At 36.3% G+C, this 20,329-nt stretch overlaps 1 protein-coding gene across 1 annotated transcript in view; it reads left to right on the top strand.

Moving 5' to 3' along the window:
• C2H3orf20 (chromosome 2 C3orf20 homolog) overlaps positions 1-20,329 on the top strand; it is a 74,770-nt gene that overhangs the window by 39,131 nt on the left and 15,310 nt on the right. The window lies entirely within an intron of this gene.

Here is a 20,329-nt window from a genome sequence, read left to right as displayed (position 1 = left end):
TTAAATGTTAAGATCCATAAGTAAGGTGTTATTGGAATCGCCACGCCCACTCATTTACATATTGTCCATATCTGCTTTCCTGCTAAGGCAGTAATGTTGAATAATTATGACTGAGACCATCTGGCCTGCAAAAACTAGAATATTTACTATCTGGGCCTGTATAGAAAATGTTGACTAATGCCAGGGGTGGGAAGTGACTGGGAAATGGGATGGCATGTGCTAAAGGACATAGCCAGGCCAGGAAGGCATTTCTGAAGAGGTGGTATTTAAATGGGGACCCAGGGTGAGAGATGAGAAATAGGCAGCCACAGAAAAGGATGGGGAAGGAACAGCAGGCAAAGGGTAGAGCAAACAGAGACGTGCGACAAGAACATACCACCATGCTGGTATGTGTGAGGGGGAAGAAAGACCAGTGCAGAGCATGGTGATGAAGACGGGGCAGGGCTGTGAATTGAAGATAGAGAAGCAGGCAGGAGCCAGATCAGGTGGCCTTGTTAGTAGTGTAGGAAACCACCCCATAACTTTAAGACAGGAAGTGGTATCATCTGACTCATGGTGTTTTTTAACTTAAAATATATATATATTTTTTTCTATTTTAATTTTATATAATATTAATTATATGCATTTTAATATTATATTAAAATGCTGGGGAGGAAAGCATTTTGAGGAGCTCATTCAAGTATTTTAATATAATATTAGTAGAATATTTCTATATAAAAATACAGGAAAATGAACAAATCCTAAGCATATAGCTCAATACATATCATGAAGTGAACACACCTTATAACCAAACCAAGGAATAGAACATTACCAGGTCCTTAGAAGTGTGCTCTTGTCCTTGCCCTCCGAAGCCTTCCTCCTGAAAGGGAAGAGTTCTAGCTTCCCGTTAGTGGGTTTTTTAAAAAACTTGACTGAATTCGAACTATTCAGTATGTGTTCTTTGGCATCTAGCCTCTTTTGCTCAACATTATAATTGTGAGTTGTGTGTTGCAGTAGTTTGCTTATTCTCGTTGCTGTGTGGTAGCCTATTACTTGAATACATTGTGAATTATGCCTCCTAATGTTAATGGATTTTTTGGGTTGTTTACAGTTTTGGTAATGATAAACTTTTCTAGTGTTAGCATATGTCCTTATTTATGGCTGGTATATGCCTGGGTGTGCGATGGCTGTCCTAGAGTAGGTACATATCTCACTTGTAGTAGGGCCTGGCCATTTTCAACATGGCCATGTTCTTGGGTGGTGGTATCAAGTTCGACTCCAACCAGCAGCAGTGAGAGCTCCAGTTACTCCACATCTTCACTATGCTTGATGTTGCCAGTCATTTTAATTATAGCCATTCTGTAATGATGATATGGGCTTTCATTTGTATTTCCTTGGTGACTGTAGAGGTTGAGTACCTTTTGTTTGTTCATTGACCATATTGGATATTCTCTTTTGTAAATGGCCTGTTTAGCTCTCTCATCTATTTTTCTACTGGTCATTTGCCTTTTCTTGATTTATATTTTGGAGTTATTTGTATGTTGTGGGTACAAGACTTTTCTCAGTTTTACGTGCTGCAAATGATCTTACACTTACTCTGATAATGATGTCTATTGAGTAAGAGAAGCTGGCAAACATAATGTCCAATTTTTAATATTTTTCTTTATAATTAGCTTTTTATATCTTATTCAAGAACTTTCCCTATTCAGAGACGATGACAATATTCAATGAAGTAACTTTTTTAGTAACCTTTTTAACTTTTACATTATATTTATCCTCCACCTGGAAATTTCTATGGTGATGTGAAATAGGAACCAAGTTTTAATTTTTTTCCATATATAGTATATATATGTGTGTGTGTGTGTGTGTGTGTGTATGTATAGATAGATAGATAAATATATGGATATAGACATAGATATATAATATACAAATATTCCAATATAAAAGATTGTAATTTCCCCCAATGTTTTTTGGTGCAAATTCTATAAAAAATTAAGGGGCTCTATATGGATTCCCTATTTTGCTTCCTATTTGTCCAATCTTTTACCAATACCAAACTATCTAACTAAGTATTACAGCTTTGTAGTAAGTATTGATATACAGGAGACTAAGTACTCAAACTTTGTTGTTCTAAATTTTTTTTGCTATTTTTTACCCTTTACTTTTTCATATAATTTTATAATCGCCTTGTCAGTTTGAAAGATGTATCTTATGATTTCAACTAGATTGCTAATGTCTTTGTAATAGAGTATTTCAATCCGGGAACGTGGTATATCTTTTTTATTTTTTTTATTTTTATTTTTATTTTTTTTAAAGATTTTATTTATTTATTTGACACTGAGAGATCACAAGCAGGCAGAGAGGCAGGCAGAGAGGAGGAAGCAGGCTCCCTGCTGAGCAGAGAGCCCGATGTGGGACTCGATCCCAGGACTCTGAGATCATGACCTGAGCTGAAGGCAGCGGCTTAACCCACTGAGCCACCCAGGCGCCCCAGTATATCTTTTTAAAATTAAAATATAGTGTATTATTTGTTTTAGGTCTGTGATACATCAGTCTTACACAATTCACAGCACTCATCATAGCACATCCCCTCCCCAAGGTCCATCATGCAGCCATCCCAGCCCTCCCACCCCCCTCCACTCCAGCAACTCTTAGTTTGTTTCCTGAGATTAAGAGTCTCTATGGCTTGTCTCCCTCTCTGGTTTGTCGTGTTTTATTTTTCCCCTCCCTTCACCTATGATCCTCTGTCCTGTTTCTCAAATTCCTATCAGACCTACATGATATATCTTTTTATTTATTTATTTATGTCTTCTCTAATCTCTCTATAGTTTGTAATTTTCAACATAGAGTCTTTCATTAGGTTGATTTTAGGGTATTTAATAGTTTTGTTGCTATTATAAATTACGCTATTTTTTTAATTTTTAAAGATTTATTTATTTTGAGAGAGAGAGGGGGAGAGAGAGCATAAGCCAAGGGAGAGGTAGAGGGAAAGGGACAGAAATCCTCAAGCAGATTCCCCACCAAGCATGGAGTCTGGTGTAGGGCTTGATGCCAGGACCCCAAGATCATGACCTGAGCCAAAATCAAGAGTTGGACACTCAACTGACTGAGTCTCCCCGGTGGCTCTATAAATTATGTTTTTAATTTAATTTTTCTATTTGTTGCTGCTTACAGAAAGGCAGTTGATTATATCTCAATTTAAATTTACTTTTAATTTACTTCCAGTAAACTTTACTCTTTTTGGTGTAAAAGTCTGAGTTTTGATAAATGCATAGAGCTGTGTAACCACTACCATAGCCAAGACACAGAATGGCTCCATCACCTCCCACTGCCCACCCCCATACTCCTTCGTGTGGCACCCTTCCATAGTCAAACTCTTCACTCACCCTTAGTCTTCAGCAACTACTGACCTGTTCTTTGTAGCTATCGTTTTGTGTTTTCTAAAATGTCATAATTGGAATTATACTTTGAGTCTAGTTTCTTTCACTTAGTATAATGCATGCAAGATTTATCCATGTTGTAGCACATATCAACATTTCATTTATTCTTATTGCTGTGTAGTATTATCTTTCAGGGGGCTTCAACACTATCCCCACATTCAGAGATTTACCAGAACTCATGGGATTCAGCATATAGTTGCATGAATGTGTGAGGTTTATTATAATGAAAGGATATGTGATATCCCCTTTTATTTCTTATTTTTTTTTAATTTTTTTAATTTTTTTTTAAAGATTTTATTTATTTATTTGACAGAGAGAGATCACAAGTAGGCAGAGAGGCAGACAGAGAGAGAGAGGAGGAAACAGGCTCCCTGCAGAGCAGAGAGCCCGATGCGGGACTTGATCCCAGGACCCCGAGATCATGACCTGAGCCGAAGGCAGTGGCTTAACCCACTGAGCCACCCAGGCGCCCCATCCCCTTTTATTTCTGATAGTAATTTGGATCTTCTGTTTTATGTTGGTCAGTCTGGTTATAGTTTCATCAATTTTATTAATCTTTTCAAAGAATCAGCTTCTAGTTTCATTGATTTTTGTCTATTGTTATTCTGTTTTCAATTCCATTATTTCTGCCATCTATTTTTTTAAATTTATTTTTTATTTATTTTTGGCATAACAGTATTCATTATTTTTTCACCACACCCAGTGTTCCATGCAATCCGTGCCCTCTATAATACCCACCACCTGGTACCCCAACCTCCCACCCACCCATCAATTCAAACCCCTCAGGTTGTTTTTTAGAGTCCATAGTCTCTCATGGTTCACCACCCCTTCCAACTTCCCCCAACTCCCTTCTCCTCTCTAACTCCCCATGTCCTCCATGCTATTTGTTATACTCCACAAATAAGTGAAACTATATGATAATTGACTCTCTCTGCTTCTCTGCCATCTATTTTTATCTTCCTTTTGCTTGTTTTGTGTATAAATTGCTTTTTTCTAGTTTCTAAATTGTAAGTTTGGATTATTAATGAGGCCCTATTTCCTAATATGTATTTAATTCTGTGAACTTCCTTTTAAGTATATTTTGCCTGAGTTTTATAAATTTTGAAATGATGGATTTTAATTTTTATTACATTTAAAGTATTTCCTAATTTCCCTGTGATTTCATCTTTGGCTCATAGGTTATTTAGAATCCAATCTCTAATTTCCAAATGTTTGAGGATTTTCTAAGTATCTTTTTGTTATTTATTTTTAGTTTATTTCTGATATAGTCTGAGAAAATATTTTATATGATTTGTATTCTTTTAAATTTGCTAAGGTTTGTTTTATGACCCCAGAATGTGGTCTATCTTGGTAAATGTCACATGTGCACTTGAAAAAAAAAAAAATGTATTCTGCTCTTTATGGGTGGAGTCTAAAGCAAATCAACAGAGTATCATTGACAAGTGTCAGTGAGGTCCAGTGATAGTGTTGTTTAGTTCCTCTGTTTCCTTGCTGATTTTCTGTCTTCTTGTTCTGTTGGTTACTGAGAATAGAGTGTTGATGTCTCCAAGTATGATTGTGGATTAATTTATTTTACCTGTTTCTTAAAATATGTATGACTGTTGAAAGCAAAAATTATAACATTTTTGAGGTGTATAGATATATGTCTTCAATATATTCAAATTTTATCCTATTTTTACTTCAAGACTCTTGGAGCCATATTGTTAAGTATAACGCATCTGGCTCTTTTATTATTATGTAATTTCCTCTTGATACCTGGAAATTTTTCTTTTCTGAAGTCCACTCTGTATAATAATAATACACTCACTTCAGATTTCTTTTGATTAGTATTTGCTTGGCAAAACTTTTCCATTCTGTTACTTTTAATCTATCTGTATCATTATATTTAAAGTATGTGTCTTATATATAGCATATAGTTAGGTCTTATATTTTTATCCAATATAAAACTCTTTTAATTGGTGTATTTAGACCATTTACACTTACTATAATTATTGATATAGTTAAATTTAAGTCTATTATTTTATTATTTTTCTGTTTATATCTTGTTTTTGTCTTTTGTTTTGCTTTGTTTTGTTTTTGCTCCTCTCTTCTCTCCTGCCTTCTTTTGAACTGCTTGAGTATTTTTAATATTCCATTTTGATTTGACTATTGACTTTTTAGTATATCTCTTTGTATTTTAATTTTCCTTTTAGTGTTTGCTTTAGGATTTACATTCTACATGCCTTACCTTAAAAATCCTATTTAAGTTTAATATTGCCACCACTTTAAAGGAAATGTAGTCATCTTACAACCATCTGTTATGTCTCTTTATTCTCCCCCCACTATAGTATGGTTGTCAAATATATTATATCTACATATATTGAAACCCCTTAACAATGTTATAATCTTTCCTTTCAGCAGTCATAAACTTTAAAGAACTTAAGAAAAATAGTTTATTATATTTACTCAGATATTTATATTTAGCCTCCATGTATTTGAGTTCTTTCCAACTTTCCTCTTGTGATTGAGTTCTAGCTTCAGAGTATTGTGGTCTGAAAACATGCAGGGAATGATCCCAGTCTTTTGGTACTGGTTGAGACCTGATTTGTGACCCAGGATGTGATCTATTCTGGAAAATGTTCCATGTGCACTAGAGAAGTATGTGTATTCTGTTGCTTTGGGATGGAATGTTCTAAATATATTTGTGATGTCCATCTGGTCCAGTGTGTTATTTAAAGGCTTTATGTCCTTATTGATCTTTTGCTTAGAAGATCTGTCCATTTCAGTGAGGGGAGTGTTAAAGTCCCCTACTATTATTGTATTATTGTCAATGTGTTTCTTTGATTTTGTTATTAATTGGTTTATGTAATTGGCTGCTCGCATGTTAGGGGCATAGATATTTGAAACTGTTAGATCTTCTTGTTGGACAGACCCTTTAAGTATGATATAGTGTCCTTCCTCATCTCTTATTATAGTCTTGGCTTAAAATCTAATTTATCTAATATAAGGATTGCCATCCCAGCTTTCTTTTGATGTCCATTAGCATAGTGAATTGTTTTCTACCCCCTTACTTTAAATCTGGAGATGTCTTTGGGTCTAAAATGAGTTTATTGTAGACAGCATATCAGTGGGTCTTGTTTTTTTGTTTTGTTTGGTTTGTTTGTTTTAATCCATTCTGATACCCTGTGTCTTTTGATTAGGGCATTTAGCCCATTTACATTCAGGATAACTATTGAAAGATATGAATTTAGTGCCATTGTATTGCCTGTAAGGTGACTGTTACTGTATATTGTCTCTGTTCCTTTCTGGTCTGTTACTTTTATGCTCTCTCTTTGCTTAGAGGACCCCATTCAATATTTCCTGTAGGGCTCGTTTGGTGTTTACAAATTCTTTTAATTTTTGTTTGTTATGGAAGCTTTTTATCTCTCCTCCTATTTTCAATGACAACCTAGCTGAATAGTATTCTTGGCTGCATATTTTTCTCATTTAGTGCCCTGAATATATCATGCCTGTTCTTTCTAGTCTGCCAGGTCTCTGTGGATAGGTCTGCTGTCAATCTAATATTTCTACAATTGTATGTTACAGACCTCTTGTCCCAAGCTGCTTTCAGGATTTTCTCTCTGTAATGAAGACTTGTAAGTTTTACTATTAGATCATGGGGGGTGGACCTAATTTAATTGATTTTAAGGGGTGTTCTCTATGCCTCCTGGATTTTGATGCTTGTTCCCTTTGCAATATTAGGGAAATTCTCTACTATAATCTGCTCCAATGCACCTTCTGCCCCTCTATCTCTTTCTTCTTCTTCTGGGATCCCAATTATTCTAATATTGTTTTGTCTTATGGTATCACTTATCTCTCAAATTCTCCCCTCATGGTCTAGTAGCTATTTATCTCTCTTTTGCTCAGCTTCTTTATTCTCTGTCATTTGGTCTTCTATATCACTAATTCTCTCTTCTGCCTCATTTATGCTAGCAGTAAGAGCCTCCATTTTTTTATTGCGCCTCATTAACAGCTTTTTTTATTTCAGCTTGGTTAGATTTTAGTTCTTTTATTTCTCCAGAAAGGTATTTTATTTCTCCAAAAAGGAATTCTCTAATATTTTCCATGCTTTTTTTGAGCCCAGCTAGCACCATCATTCTGAACTCTAGTTCTGATATCTTACTAATGTCTGTATTGACTAGGTCCCTAGCCATCGGTACTGCCTCTTATCGTGTGTGTGTGTGTGTGTGTGTGTGTGTGTGTGTGTGTGATTTTTCTGCCTTGTCATTCTATCCAGATAAGAATAGATAAATGAGAGAACAAAATACTAAAAGGGTGGCAAAGACCTCAGAAAAATATTCAGTAATGAAATCAGGAGAGACCTGAAACCAGGAGGAGAAGGAAGGGGGAAATATATATATATAAATAACTGGTATATGGGGCAGAGCCACCCACTTGATTTTGGGTGTATTCTGGTCTCTTAGAAGAAACTACCTCCCAAAATTTTAAAAGAAAGAAAAACATATATATACAAAAATAAGGGTAAACATGATGAAGGGATGGAATATGACTGTAAAGATGAAAATTTAAAAAGATTCTAAAAAAGGAATTGATAAGATAAGAAGTTGGTTGGAAAAAGAAAAAAAAAAGAGGAGAGAATGTGATCAGACTGGAGACTAGAACAAAGCCATGCACTAGACTTAGGGTATATTTTGATCTATGAGAAGAAATTGTATCCCAAAATTTTAAAGAAAAGAAAACCCTATATGTATACAAAAAATAAGGTTAAATACAATGAAGGGATAAAATATAACTGTAACAATGAACATTTTTAAAGATTTTTTAAAGGTATTGATAAGATAAAATAGTTAGAATAGTTAAAATAGTGTTAAATATGAAAGAGGAAAGGTTAAAAAATAGAATAAGAAAAAAATAAAATTTTAAAAATTTAACTTTGAAAGACTAAAGGATCATAGGGGAAAAGCCATGAATTCTATGTGTTGCTTTCCCCTAGCTCTGGAGTTCCACAGTTCTTATTGATCAGTGAACTTGGTCTTGGCTGGATGTTCTTGCTGATCTTCTGGGGGAGGGGTCTCTTGCAGTGATTCTCAAATGTCTTTGCCTGAGGTGGAATTGCACTACTCTTGCCAGGGGCCAAGCTAAGCAATGTGCTTGGTCACACTAGGTAGCTTTTGTTCCGTGGATGCTTTCTGTACAGCTTTGGAGGATAAGAATGATGATGGTAGCCTCCAAATCTCTGGCCCAGAGGATCCAAGAGCTCAGGGCCCCACTCCTCAGTGTGCCCTCAGAGAAAAGCAGTCAATCTCTCCCATCTCCCTGGTCTCCAGCCGTACTCCGTGCTAACCTGGCCTGTGACTGAGCATTTCTGTCTGTGGCACAGAGCCCCATTTGGAGTCTCCAAACCCAGTAGATTACTGTAGTGTGCTTCTGCACCACTCCTCCTGGAGGAAGAAGGTGAGTCTCTCTGGACCTGCCACTTGTGGGGTCCCTGCTTGAGGAACAGTGGTCCAACTGCACCTTGGATCACAGTTTAAGGTAACCCTTAGAGAGCCCCCTCTGTGGCTCCATCTCTGTAGCCGGCTTCCCCACTTAGGTACCTGGAAGCTCTGCCACACTCAGGAACTCCCAGTCTTTCTGTGACCCTGAGGGTCCTGAGACCACACTGTCCCCACAAGGGCCCCACCCCTGCTTAGCCTCTGGAGCAATGTCCCTCAGCAGAGCAGACTTCTAAAAGTTCTGATTCTGTGCTCCGCTGCTCCATCACTTGCTGGGAGCCGCCCCCCCCCCCCCCCCCCCCCATCACGGTCTCTTTTCCCGTTGCTTTGGATTCACTTCTCTGCCCTTTCTGCCTTCCAGGAAATAGTCAATTTTCTGTTCCTAGAATTGCTGCTCTTCTTCTTTTCTAGCTCCTGTTGAGTTTGTAGGTGTTCAGAATGGTTTGATAACTAAGTAGCTGAACCCTGGGACCTGATGATATTTCAGTCTCCCACTCCTCTGCCATCTTGTTTCCTTCTCTTTTAAAAAAATTTTTGAGGAACCTCCATACTGTTTTCCAGAGTGACTGCACCAGTTTGCATTCCCACAAAATGTGTAAGAGTGTTTCCCCTTTCTCTGCATCCTTGCCAATGTCTGTTGTTTCCTGTATTGTTAATTTTAGCCATTCTGATGGGTGTGAGGTGATAGCTCATTGTGGTTTTGATTTGTATTTCCCTGATATTGAGTGATATTGAGCATCTTCATGTGTCTGTTGACCATCTGAATGTCTTCTTTGGAGAAATGTCGTTCATGTCTTCTGCCCAATTTTTAATTGGATTATTTGGTTTTGGGCATTGAGTTTTATAAGTCCTTCATATGTTTTGGATAATAACCCTTTATAAAATATGTCATTGGCAAATGTGTTCTCCCATTCCATAGGTAGTCTTTTAGTTTTATTGATTTTTTCCTTTGCCTTGCAGAAACATTTTATTTTGATATAGTCCCAACAGTTTATTTTTGCCTTTGTTTCCCTTGCCTCAGGAGCCATATTTAGAAAAATGTTACTATGGTCAATGTCAGGGAAATTACTGCCTGTGCTCCCTTCTAGGATTTTTATGGTCTCTCATGTCATATTTAGGTCCTTAATCCATTTTGAGTTTATTTTTGTGTATGGTGTAAAAAAGTGATCCAGTTTCATTCCTTTACATGTAGCTGTCCAGTTTTCCAAATATCATTTGTTGAATGAGATTGTCTTTTCCTCATTGTATATTCTTGCCTGTTTTGTCGAAAATCAATTGACCATGTAATTGTGGTTTTATTTCTGGACTCTCTAAGGTGCTCCATTGACCTACATGTCTGTTTTTTTGCCAGTACCATACTGTTTTGATTACTGCAGCTTTGTAATATAACTTGAAGGTGGGATTGTGATACCTCCAGTTTTGTTCTTTTTCAAGATTGCTTTGGATATTTGGCTTCTTTTGTGGTTCCATGCAAGTTTTAGGATTATTTATTCTAGTTCTGTGAAAAATGCTGTTGGTATTTCGATAGGGACTGTGTTAAATATGTAGATTGCTTTGAACATTTGATGGACATTGATGGACATTTTAACAATATTCTTATAATCCATGAGCATGGAATATCTTTCCAATTTTTTGTGTTGTCTTCAATTTCTTTCATCACTGTTTATAATTTTCAGAATGCAGATATTTCATCTCCTTTTATTGTTTATTTCTAGGTATTTTATTATTTTTGGTGCAGTTGTAACAATTGGGATTGTTTCCTTAATTTCTCTTTCTGCTATTTCATTATTAGTGCATAGAAATGCAATGGATTTCTGTATGTTGATTTTGTATCCTGCAGTCTTACTGAATTTATTTATCAATTCTAGTAGTTTTTTATGGAGTCTTTAGGGTTTTCTATATCTAGTATGATGTCATCTGCAAATAGTGGAAGTTTTACCTCTTCCTGACCAATTGGATACCTTTTCTTTTTGTTGTCTGATTTCTGTGGATAGGACTTCCAGTACTATGTTGAATAGAAGTGGTGAGAGTGGACATCCTTATCTTGTTTCTGACCTTAGGAGAAAATTGCCCAATTTTTCCCACTGAGTATAATATTTGCTGTAGATTTTTCATAAGTGGTCTTTATTGTGTTGAGGTGTGTTCCTCTAGATGAACTTGCTGAGGATGTTTATCATGAATGGATGTTGTACTTTGTCAAATTTTTTTCTGCATCTATTGAAGTGATGATATGGTTTTTATCCTTTCTCTTGTTGACATAATATATTGTGTTGATTGATTTGTGAATATTGAATCACCCATGTATTACAGCAATAAATCCCACTTGATAGTGGTGGATGATTATTGTTGGGTTTGGTTTGCTAATGTTTTGCAAAGGATTTTGCATCTATGTTCATCAGAGATACTGACCTATAGTTCTCTTCTTTTGTAGTGCATTTGATATCAGGATTTTGCTAGCCTCAGAATAAATTCAGAACAGCTTTCCTTCTTCTATTTTTTTTAATAGATTGACAAGAATAGGTATTAACTCTTTAAATATTTGATAGAACTTACCTATGAAACCATGCGGTCCTGGACTTTTGTTTGCTGGGAGCTTTTTGATTACTGATTCAATTTTATTCCATATTTGGTCTGTTCAAATTGTCTGTCTCTTTCTGATCCAGTTTTGAGAGGTTATATGTTTGTAGGAATTTATCCATTTCTTCTAGGTTTTCTAGTTTGTTAGCATAGTTTTTCATAATATTCTCTTTTAATCTTTTGTATTTCTGTGGTGTTGGTTGTTATTTCTCCTCTTTCATTTCTCATTTTGTCTATTTGAGTTCTCTCTCTCTCTCTCTCTGGTTTTGTTTGTTTGTTTAATGAAGGTATATCAATTTTGTTGCTCTCTCAAAGAACCAGATCTTGGTTTCATTGATCTGTTTATTGTTTTCTTAGTTTCTATTTTATTTATTTCTGCTCTAATATTTATTATTTCTTTCTACTGGTTTTGGGTTTTCTTTGTTCTTTACTAACTCTTTTAGGTGTAAGTTTAGTTTGCTTATTTGATTTTTTTCTTGTTTCTTGAGTTAAGCTTACATTACTATATACTTCCTTCTTAGAACTGCTTTTGCTGCATCCCAAAGATTTTGGACCATTATGTTTTCATTTTCATTTCTTCACATGTATTTTTTTAATTTACTTTTTCATTCCTTAATTGATCCATTTATTATTTAGTAGCATATTGTTTAAACTCCATGTATTTGTAGTCTTTCCAGGTTTTTTTTGTTTTGTTTTTTATTTCTAGTTTCATAGCATTGTAGTCAGAAAAGGTGCATGGTATGACTCCAGTCTTTTTCAATTTGTTGAGACTTTTTTGTGGGCTAACATGTGATCTATTCTGGAGAATGTTCCATGTGCAGTTGAAAAGAATGTATATTCCGCTGTTTCGGGATGGAATGTTCTGAATATATCTATTAGATCCATTTGATCCAATGTGTCATTCAAAGCCACTATTTCCTGTTGATTTTCTGTTTGGACAATCTATCCATTGATGTAAGTGGGGTGTTAAAGTCTCCTACTCTTATTGCATTACTAATAATTACTTCCTTTATGTTTCTTATAAGCTGCTTTATGTATTTGGGGGCTCCTATGTTGAGTGAATAAATATATACAGTTATATTTTCTTTTTGTATTGTTTTCCTTATGATTAATTATATAGTGTTTTTCTTGGTCTCTTGTTACAGTCTTTGTTTTAAAGTCTGTTTTGTCCAGTATAAGTATTGTTATCCTGGGTTTCTTTTCAATTCTGTGTGCATGATAAATGCTTCTTCATCCCTTCATTTTTAACCTGCATGTGTCTTCAGGTCTGAAATGAGACTCTTGTAGACCATTAATTTAAGTTTTTGGTCAGGTATATTCCTTATCTCCACTTTGTTTAGGTGTCTTGCTGTGATTTGTCCTGTTCTTTCATTTGGGACATATTCCTCTGCCTCTTCATTGTGTCTCACTTTTTTGTCTGTTACTGTGTGTTAGGAAATTCAGCTACATCTCCTGCTCTCAAAAGTAGTGGTCTTATGAAGAAGATGTCCTCTGGTGCCCCGCTATGCAGTGTTCCCTATTCACCAGAACTGGCGCTTTAGGACTGTCTAGTGTATGTGTTCTGTGTACCCTGCTGTTGTGGCTGAGCCACTTTGCCTTCAGTCTAGTCATCTGCAATGGCTCTCTTTACCTGTTGTGGGCAGGGTTTGGTTCCTGGTTGTTAATGGGGTCTCCCCAGGCCTGAGTTAAGTCAGACCAGGCATTTTCCAGAGATGCAGTAGCATTGATGTAAAAGATGCTTTCCCTGTGTTGTTCCCTGAGAAGCTTTTTTTGGTGGCAGAGCCTATAGTCAACCTTTAGTCTACTCCTGGCCCATTGCTGGGCCACAGTTAAACTGGTGTGGATGGTTATCTTCCCCTCTCCCTAAGGCAAGGGTCACTTTGGAGTGGTGCCAGTCCTTGTTGGGACTGCTTCCATGTTGCCAGCCATGTGGCACTGCTTTGGATGGGCTCTAGCCAAGATAGTATTAGTGGGAACCTCTCTGAAGGAGAACACAGGACAGTGGTGTTACAAGGTCTGAGAAGGTTTGCCATGGGAGGGGACCTACAGCCCTTGGAAACCATGACCTGCCACGTTAAAAGAGGTGTATATGCAGAGGTGTGTGGGGGTAGGGTGCACTGTTAGCAAGTTTGGTAGCAAATGTCAGCATGTTGGCACTGTGCTAGTTGTAGCTATCTGTGTGTCTAAGCTGGGGGTAGGGAAGGGAAATGGCACTTGCCAGCTTCTTTGTTCCTGGAGAAGTCTCCCAACAATGACTGCCCCTTTAGCACACACTCTGAGATTGGTAAACAGATCTCCTTCCTGTTTATCTTGGGCAGTTTTCAAATGACAGCTTCTCTGCTGTATCTCCATGGGACTCTTTGTTGTGCTGTGTCTTTAAGGGCAGGGACTCAGTTTCCTACTGATAAAGTTCTTGAACCTAGGTGAGGTTCAATGGGGTGAGGTTCAGACCCGACGGCTAAGAAAGAATCCTTAAGATGTCTTTGGTGCAAAAAGGTGGTTTATTAGAGCATGGGGACAGGACCCGTGGGCAGACGGAGATGCTGCAACGTTATCCTGAGGAGTGGCTGATTATATACACAGGAGTTGGGTAGGTGAGGACAAAGAGGGTGATGTTAGTCTCTAAGGAATGTTGGAAGCAAAGTCTCCAGGACCTTGAGGGTCTAGCTATTGCTGGGAGAAAGGTTATTCATTACTAGTAGTAAAAATCTTCTTGTGAGACCCTTTAGATGTATATCAGTGGGCCATATGCTTGGGAATGATTCTTGACACTATCTTGGAGATCTAGAGATAAAGTTTCACATTTCTCCTATCAAGTGTCCTTGTTAGTGAGATTTGGGTTTAGAAGAAATTTAACTTTAGGGCTTGAGGAACTGAGTTATTTGCCTGGAAATTGTGCTATTGTTAGATAGCTTCTTTGTTGTAAATCTCTAGGACATTGGTAAACCAAGGGAGACTGTCTTGCAGGATTGTGATCTCTGCAAGTTAACTATTTTTCTTTTAGGGCATCCAGAGGTGCCTGAGGAATGTCACACATATTACTGAGGGGAGCGGGTGGAGAGGGGGTGCAAGATACCAGCTTTTGCTTTGTCCTCAGCCAGCCTCCTGCTCCCTCATCACTACTGTCCTCTCCCAGCTCTCCCAGAGCTGAGCTCACTAATTTTTAAAGTTCCAAGTGTTAAGCCCCACTGATTTTAAGAACACAAAATTCAGCTCATCTGGTTTCTAAAGCCAAAAGTTACGGGGATTTTTCTTCCCTTTGTGGGTTCCCTGTGATTCGCGTGCCTGATGTGAGGGTCTATTTCTTTCCCCTTTTTTACCCTGTAGGGTCCCTCCCTCCATTTAGTTTCTGACTATGTTTCCACTCTTCCCATCCTCTTTGATATGGTCATCTCTCTACATTTAGCTGTGGATAGTCTATTTTGCCAGTTTTCAGGTTGTTTTCTGAATCTATTACATCTATATACACTGATATGGGTGTTATCTAGTTGTATCTGTGGGACAGGTGAGCTTAAGATCCTCCTACTCTCCCATCTTGTGTATTTATTTTATTGTAAGTGAAGTCAAGCATCTTTTATAATTTCTTTTTTCAATTTTTTATTGTGGTATAAAATGCATGTAAAATAAAAATTATATATCACATTTAAGTGTATTCATTTCAGTGGTATTAAATACACTCATACTGTTATATGACAGTCACCACTGTCCATCTCAGAACTCTCTTCATCTTATAAAACTGAAACTCTGTCCCCATTAAACACTAACCCCTCATTTCCTCTCCCCCAACCTCTGGCAACCACCCCTCTACTTTGTTTTTATGACTTTGACTACTGTAACTACTTTATATAAGTGGAATCACACAGTATTTTTGTGTGTGTGACTGGCTTATTTTATTTAGCATAATGTCTTCCAGGTTCATCCATGCTTTGGTATGTGTCAGAATTTCCTTCTATTTAAGGGCTGAATAGTATTCCATTGTATATATAGACCACATTTGGTTTATTCATTTATCTGTTAATGGATACTTTTAAAAAACAATTTAAAATTTTCTTTTAAAAAGAAAGGAAAAAGGGGGTGGGGAGAGAGAAACAAACCAAAAAAGACTCTTACTGATAGAGAACAAACTGAAGGCTGATGGAGGGAGATGGGTGGGGGATGGGCTAGATGGGTGATGAGTATTAAGGATTGTTAAGATGAACACTGGGTGTTTTATGTAAGTGATGAATCATTGAATTCTTCTCCTGAAACCAATATTGCACTGAATGTTAACTAACTAGAAATTAGGTAAAATTTTAAAAAGAAAAAAAACAAAAATTTCTTTCAGTATTTTGTAGTATTCATTATGTGAGTCTTTCACTATCTTGGTTACATTTATTCCTAAATATTTTATCTTTCTTGATGCTATTATAAGTGAAATTATTTTCTTAATTTCCTTTTCAGATTGTTCTTTACTAGTGTATAGAAATATAACTGACTTGTGCTTGTTAATCTTTTATCCTGACATTTTACTGAATTTGTTTATTAGCTCTTATTGTTTGTGTGTTTATGTGTGTGTGCTCTTTAGGATTTTCCATATATAAATCATATTATCTGTGAATAGAAATAGTTTTATTCCTTATTTCCAATTTAGATGGCTTTTATTTCTTTTTCTTGCCTAATTGCTCTAGTTAGAACTTCCAGTACAGTATTGAATAGAAAAAGTGAAAGTGTACATCCTTGTCTTATTCCTAATCTATAAGGGATAAAACTTTCAGTCCTTTAATGTTGAGTATGATGTTAGCAGTGAGTGTTTCATAAATGTCTTTCATCATGTTGAAGAAGTTCCCTTCTAATCCTAGCTTGTTGAATGTTTTTGTCCTAAAAGGGTGTTTGAATTATCAATTTTTTTTCTGTATCAATTGAGAGGATCTTGTGGTTTTTTATCTTCATTTTATTAAGGAGATGTGTTACCCTGATCGATTTTTATAAGTTGAACCACCCTTATGTTCCTTAAGTAAACCCTGCTTAGTCATGGTGTATAATCCTTTTAATAGGCTGTTGGACTTGGCTTCCTAGTATTTGTTTCATTGAGAATTTTTACATCTATATTCATAATGGATATCCACCTGTATTTTTCTTTTCTTGTCTTTGGCTTTGTTATCAGGGTAATGCTTCCCTCATAGAATGAGTTAGGAAGTGTTCTTTCCTGTTCCACTTTTTAGATGAATTTGAGGACAATTGGTGTCAGTTTTCCAAGTGTTCGGTATTATTCAAAACTGAAACCACCTGGGGGCACCTGGGTGGCTCAGTGGGTTAAAGCCTCTGCCTTTAGCTCAAGTCATGATCCCTGGGTCCTGGATGGAGCCCCACATTGGGCTTTCTGCTCAGCAGGGAGGCTCCTTCCTACTCTCTCTCTCTCTCTCTGCCTGCCTCTCCGCCTACTTGTGATCTCTGTCTGTCAAATAAATAAGTAAAATCTTTAAAAAAAAAAAAAAAAGTGAAACCATCTGGTCCTGGGCTTTTCTTTGTTAGAAAGCTTTTTTGATTACTGATTCAATTTTTTTTACTTATTAGAGGCTTATCCAGATTTTATAATTCTTCTTCAGTCAGTTTTGGTAGTTTATTTCTAGGAATTTATCCATTTCACTTAGGTTATCTAATTTGTTGATGTATTGTTCATAGTAACTTCTTATAATCCTTTTTAGTTTAATAAGATCAGTAATAATGTCCCACTCTCATATTTAATTTAGTAATTTAAGTCTTCTCTCTTTTTTCTTAGTCTAACTGAAGATTAGTCAGCCTTACTGATCTTTTCAGAGAGCCAACATTTTTTCGTGGTTTCTCTATATTGCCTTCTATTTCTATTTTCTTTATCCTCACTCTATTGCGACTGATTTCCTTCCCTCTGCTAGCTTTGAGTTTAGATTGTTTTTGTTTTGCTAGTGTAATGTTAGGTTTGGTTATTGATTTGAGCTCTTTCTTTTCTCTTAATCAATGTATCCTATAAAATTCTGTTATTTGGGTTGTTTTGTTTTCATTAATGTCAAAGTATTTCCCAATTTTTCTTGTGATTTCTCTTTGCTCCATTGACTGTTTAAGAATGTTGCTTTGGAATGATTTTTCCAAATTTCTTTCTGTTAATGATTTCTAATTTTATTCCACTGTTGTTAGAGAAAATATTTTTGTATGATTTCATTCTTTTTTTAATTTACTGGGACTTTTTGATGGGTGAATATATAGTTTATGCTAGAGAATGGTCCCTGTGCACTTGAGAATAATGTGTATCTGCTATAGTTGAGTTAAATAATCTATCCATATCTCTTAGGTTAGTTGTCTACAGTGTTCTTTTTTTTTTTTTTTTTTTTTTTTTTTTTTTTTACAGACAGATCACAAGTAGGCAGAAAGGCAGGCAGAGAGAAAGGGGGAAGCAGGCTCCCTGGTGAGCAAAGAGCCTGATGCAGGGCTCAATCCCAGGACCCTGGGATCGTGACCTGTGCTAAAGGCAGAAGCTTTAACCTGCTGAGCCACCCAGGCACCCCTACAGTGTTCTTTAAAGTGTCTATTTTCTTGTTTATCGTTTTTCTAGTTGTTTTGTCTATTATTAAAAATAGGCTGTTAAGATGAATGAATAAAGAGGATGTGATACACACACACACACACACACACACACACACACACACATACATATAATGGAATACTATGCAGCCATCAAAAGAAATGAAATCTTGCCATTTGCAACAACGTGGATGGAACTAGAAGGTATTATGCTTAGCGAAATAAGTCAATCGGAGAAAGACAACTGTCATATGATCTCCCTGATATGAGGAAGTGGAGATGCAACATGGGGGGTTTGGGGGGTAGGAAAAGAATAAATGAAACAAGATGGGATTGGGAGGGAGACAAACTGTAAGAAACTCCTAATCTCACAAAACTAAATGAGGGTTGCTGGGGGGTAGTGGGGGAGAGAGGGTGTGGTGGGGTTATGGACATTGGGGAGTGTATGTGCAATGGTGAGTGCTGTGAAGTGTGTAAACCTGGAGATTCACAGACCTGTATCCCTGGGGCTAAAAATACATTATATGTTTATAAAATAATAATAATTTAAAAAAATAACAAAAAAATAGGCTGTTAAAATATCCAACTAGAATTAGAGTAGGATTTTCTGTTTCTCCTTTCAATTCTGTCAGTTTGTGCTTCATATATTTCGAGGCTGTATTATCATATTGTATACATATTCATAATTGTTGTATTTTTAATGAGAGTGACCCTGTTCTTAATATATAGTGCTTTATTTGTCTCCTGAAATAATATTTTACTCAAAGTATACTTTTGTCTGGTGTTAGTTTAAACATCCCTGTTCATTTTTGGTTACTGTTTTCTTGGAATTTGTTTCCATCTTTTTTACTTGCAACCTAGTTATATCTTTGGGTCTTCTGTGGAGAGCATATAGTTAGATCATGGGTTGTTGTTTTTCTTTTCCATTCTGCCAATCTCTGACTTTTGTTGAAGATTTCAATCCATTTACATTTACAAGTAATTACTATTAAGGACTTACATCTTCCATTTTATTATTGGTTCTCCATAAATCTTATATATTTTTTTGTTCCTCAATTCCTCCATTGTTGACTTTTATTTTTGTTTCTTCTTTTTACATATGTTGGTGTATGGTGTGATGCTTAATTTTGTTCCAACTTGATTAGGATAAGGGGGAAACGGTATTGTTGGGCATGTCTGTGAATGTGCTTCTGCACTTGATCTTAGCCAAAAGGCCAAGAAGTGATTGTGAATGTGCTTCTGGAAGACATTGGCATTTGATTCAGTAGACAGAGTAAAGAGATTCATCTTTACCAATGGGGATGGGCATCATCCAATCCACTGAGGACCTGAATAAAACAAAAAAAGCAAAAGAAAAGTGAATCCTTTATCTCTATTCTTGAGCTGGAAAGTCCATTTCTTCCTGCCCTCAGACATCAGAGCTCCTGGTTCTTGGGTCTTTGGATGTTAGGACTTACACAGCAGCCTCCCAGTTCTTAAGCCTTTGGCCTTGGACTAGGAATTATACCATTGGCTCCCTTGGTTCCCAGGTTGTTGGACTCAGATTAAATTATACTACTGGATTCTCTGGCTCTGCCACTTGTAAACAACAGATTGTGGTAATTTTTGGCTTCTGTAATCACATGAACCAACTCCTATAATAAAAATCTTCTCTGATATATATCCATATATATCCTGTTGGTTCTGTTTCTAGAGAGCCCTAGGTAATACATATAGTTTTCTTAAAAAGATTTTATTTATTTGTTTTATCTGAGAGAGAGAGTGTGTGTGTGTATGTCTGTGTGTATGAGTGGGAGGGGGGCAGAGAGAGAGAGGGAGAGAGAGAATTTCAAGCAGACTCCTTGCTGAGCATGGAGCCCACATGGGGCCCAATTTCATAACCCTGAGCCAAAAATCAGGAGCCAGACACTTAACCAACTGAGCCACCCAGGTGCCCCACATACAGTTTTTGTTCCCTTCTTATTTCCTTTTCTGTATAGTTTTTAATTATTTTCTTAGTAGTTGGTCTGGGGATTACAATAACAATCTATCTTGAATTAATATAAATTTAGCTTCAAAAGTCTACAAAATCTCTACTCCTATACAAACTCACCACCCCACCCTGTTGTTTTTGTAAAAAACTACATCTTTATGCATCATGTGCCCAACTAACATAGATTTATAATTATTGTTTTATGTGTTTGTCTTTTAAATCATATAGGAAAAGAACAGAGTAGTTGTAAATATAATTATGCTGATTTATATTTACTTATATAGTTAGCTTTTTAATGTTTTTTATTTCCTCATATAGTTTCAAGTTACTGTCTAGTATTCTTCGATTTCAAT

The sequence above is a fragment of the Mustela nigripes genome, chromosome 2 (assembly GCF_022355385.1).
Source record: "Mustela nigripes isolate SB6536 chromosome 2, MUSNIG.SB6536, whole genome shotgun sequence".
NCBI classification, from domain to species: Eukaryota; Metazoa; Chordata; class Mammalia; order Carnivora; family Mustelidae; genus Mustela; species Mustela nigripes.
This window is presented reverse-complemented; position numbering and strand designations above follow the sequence as displayed.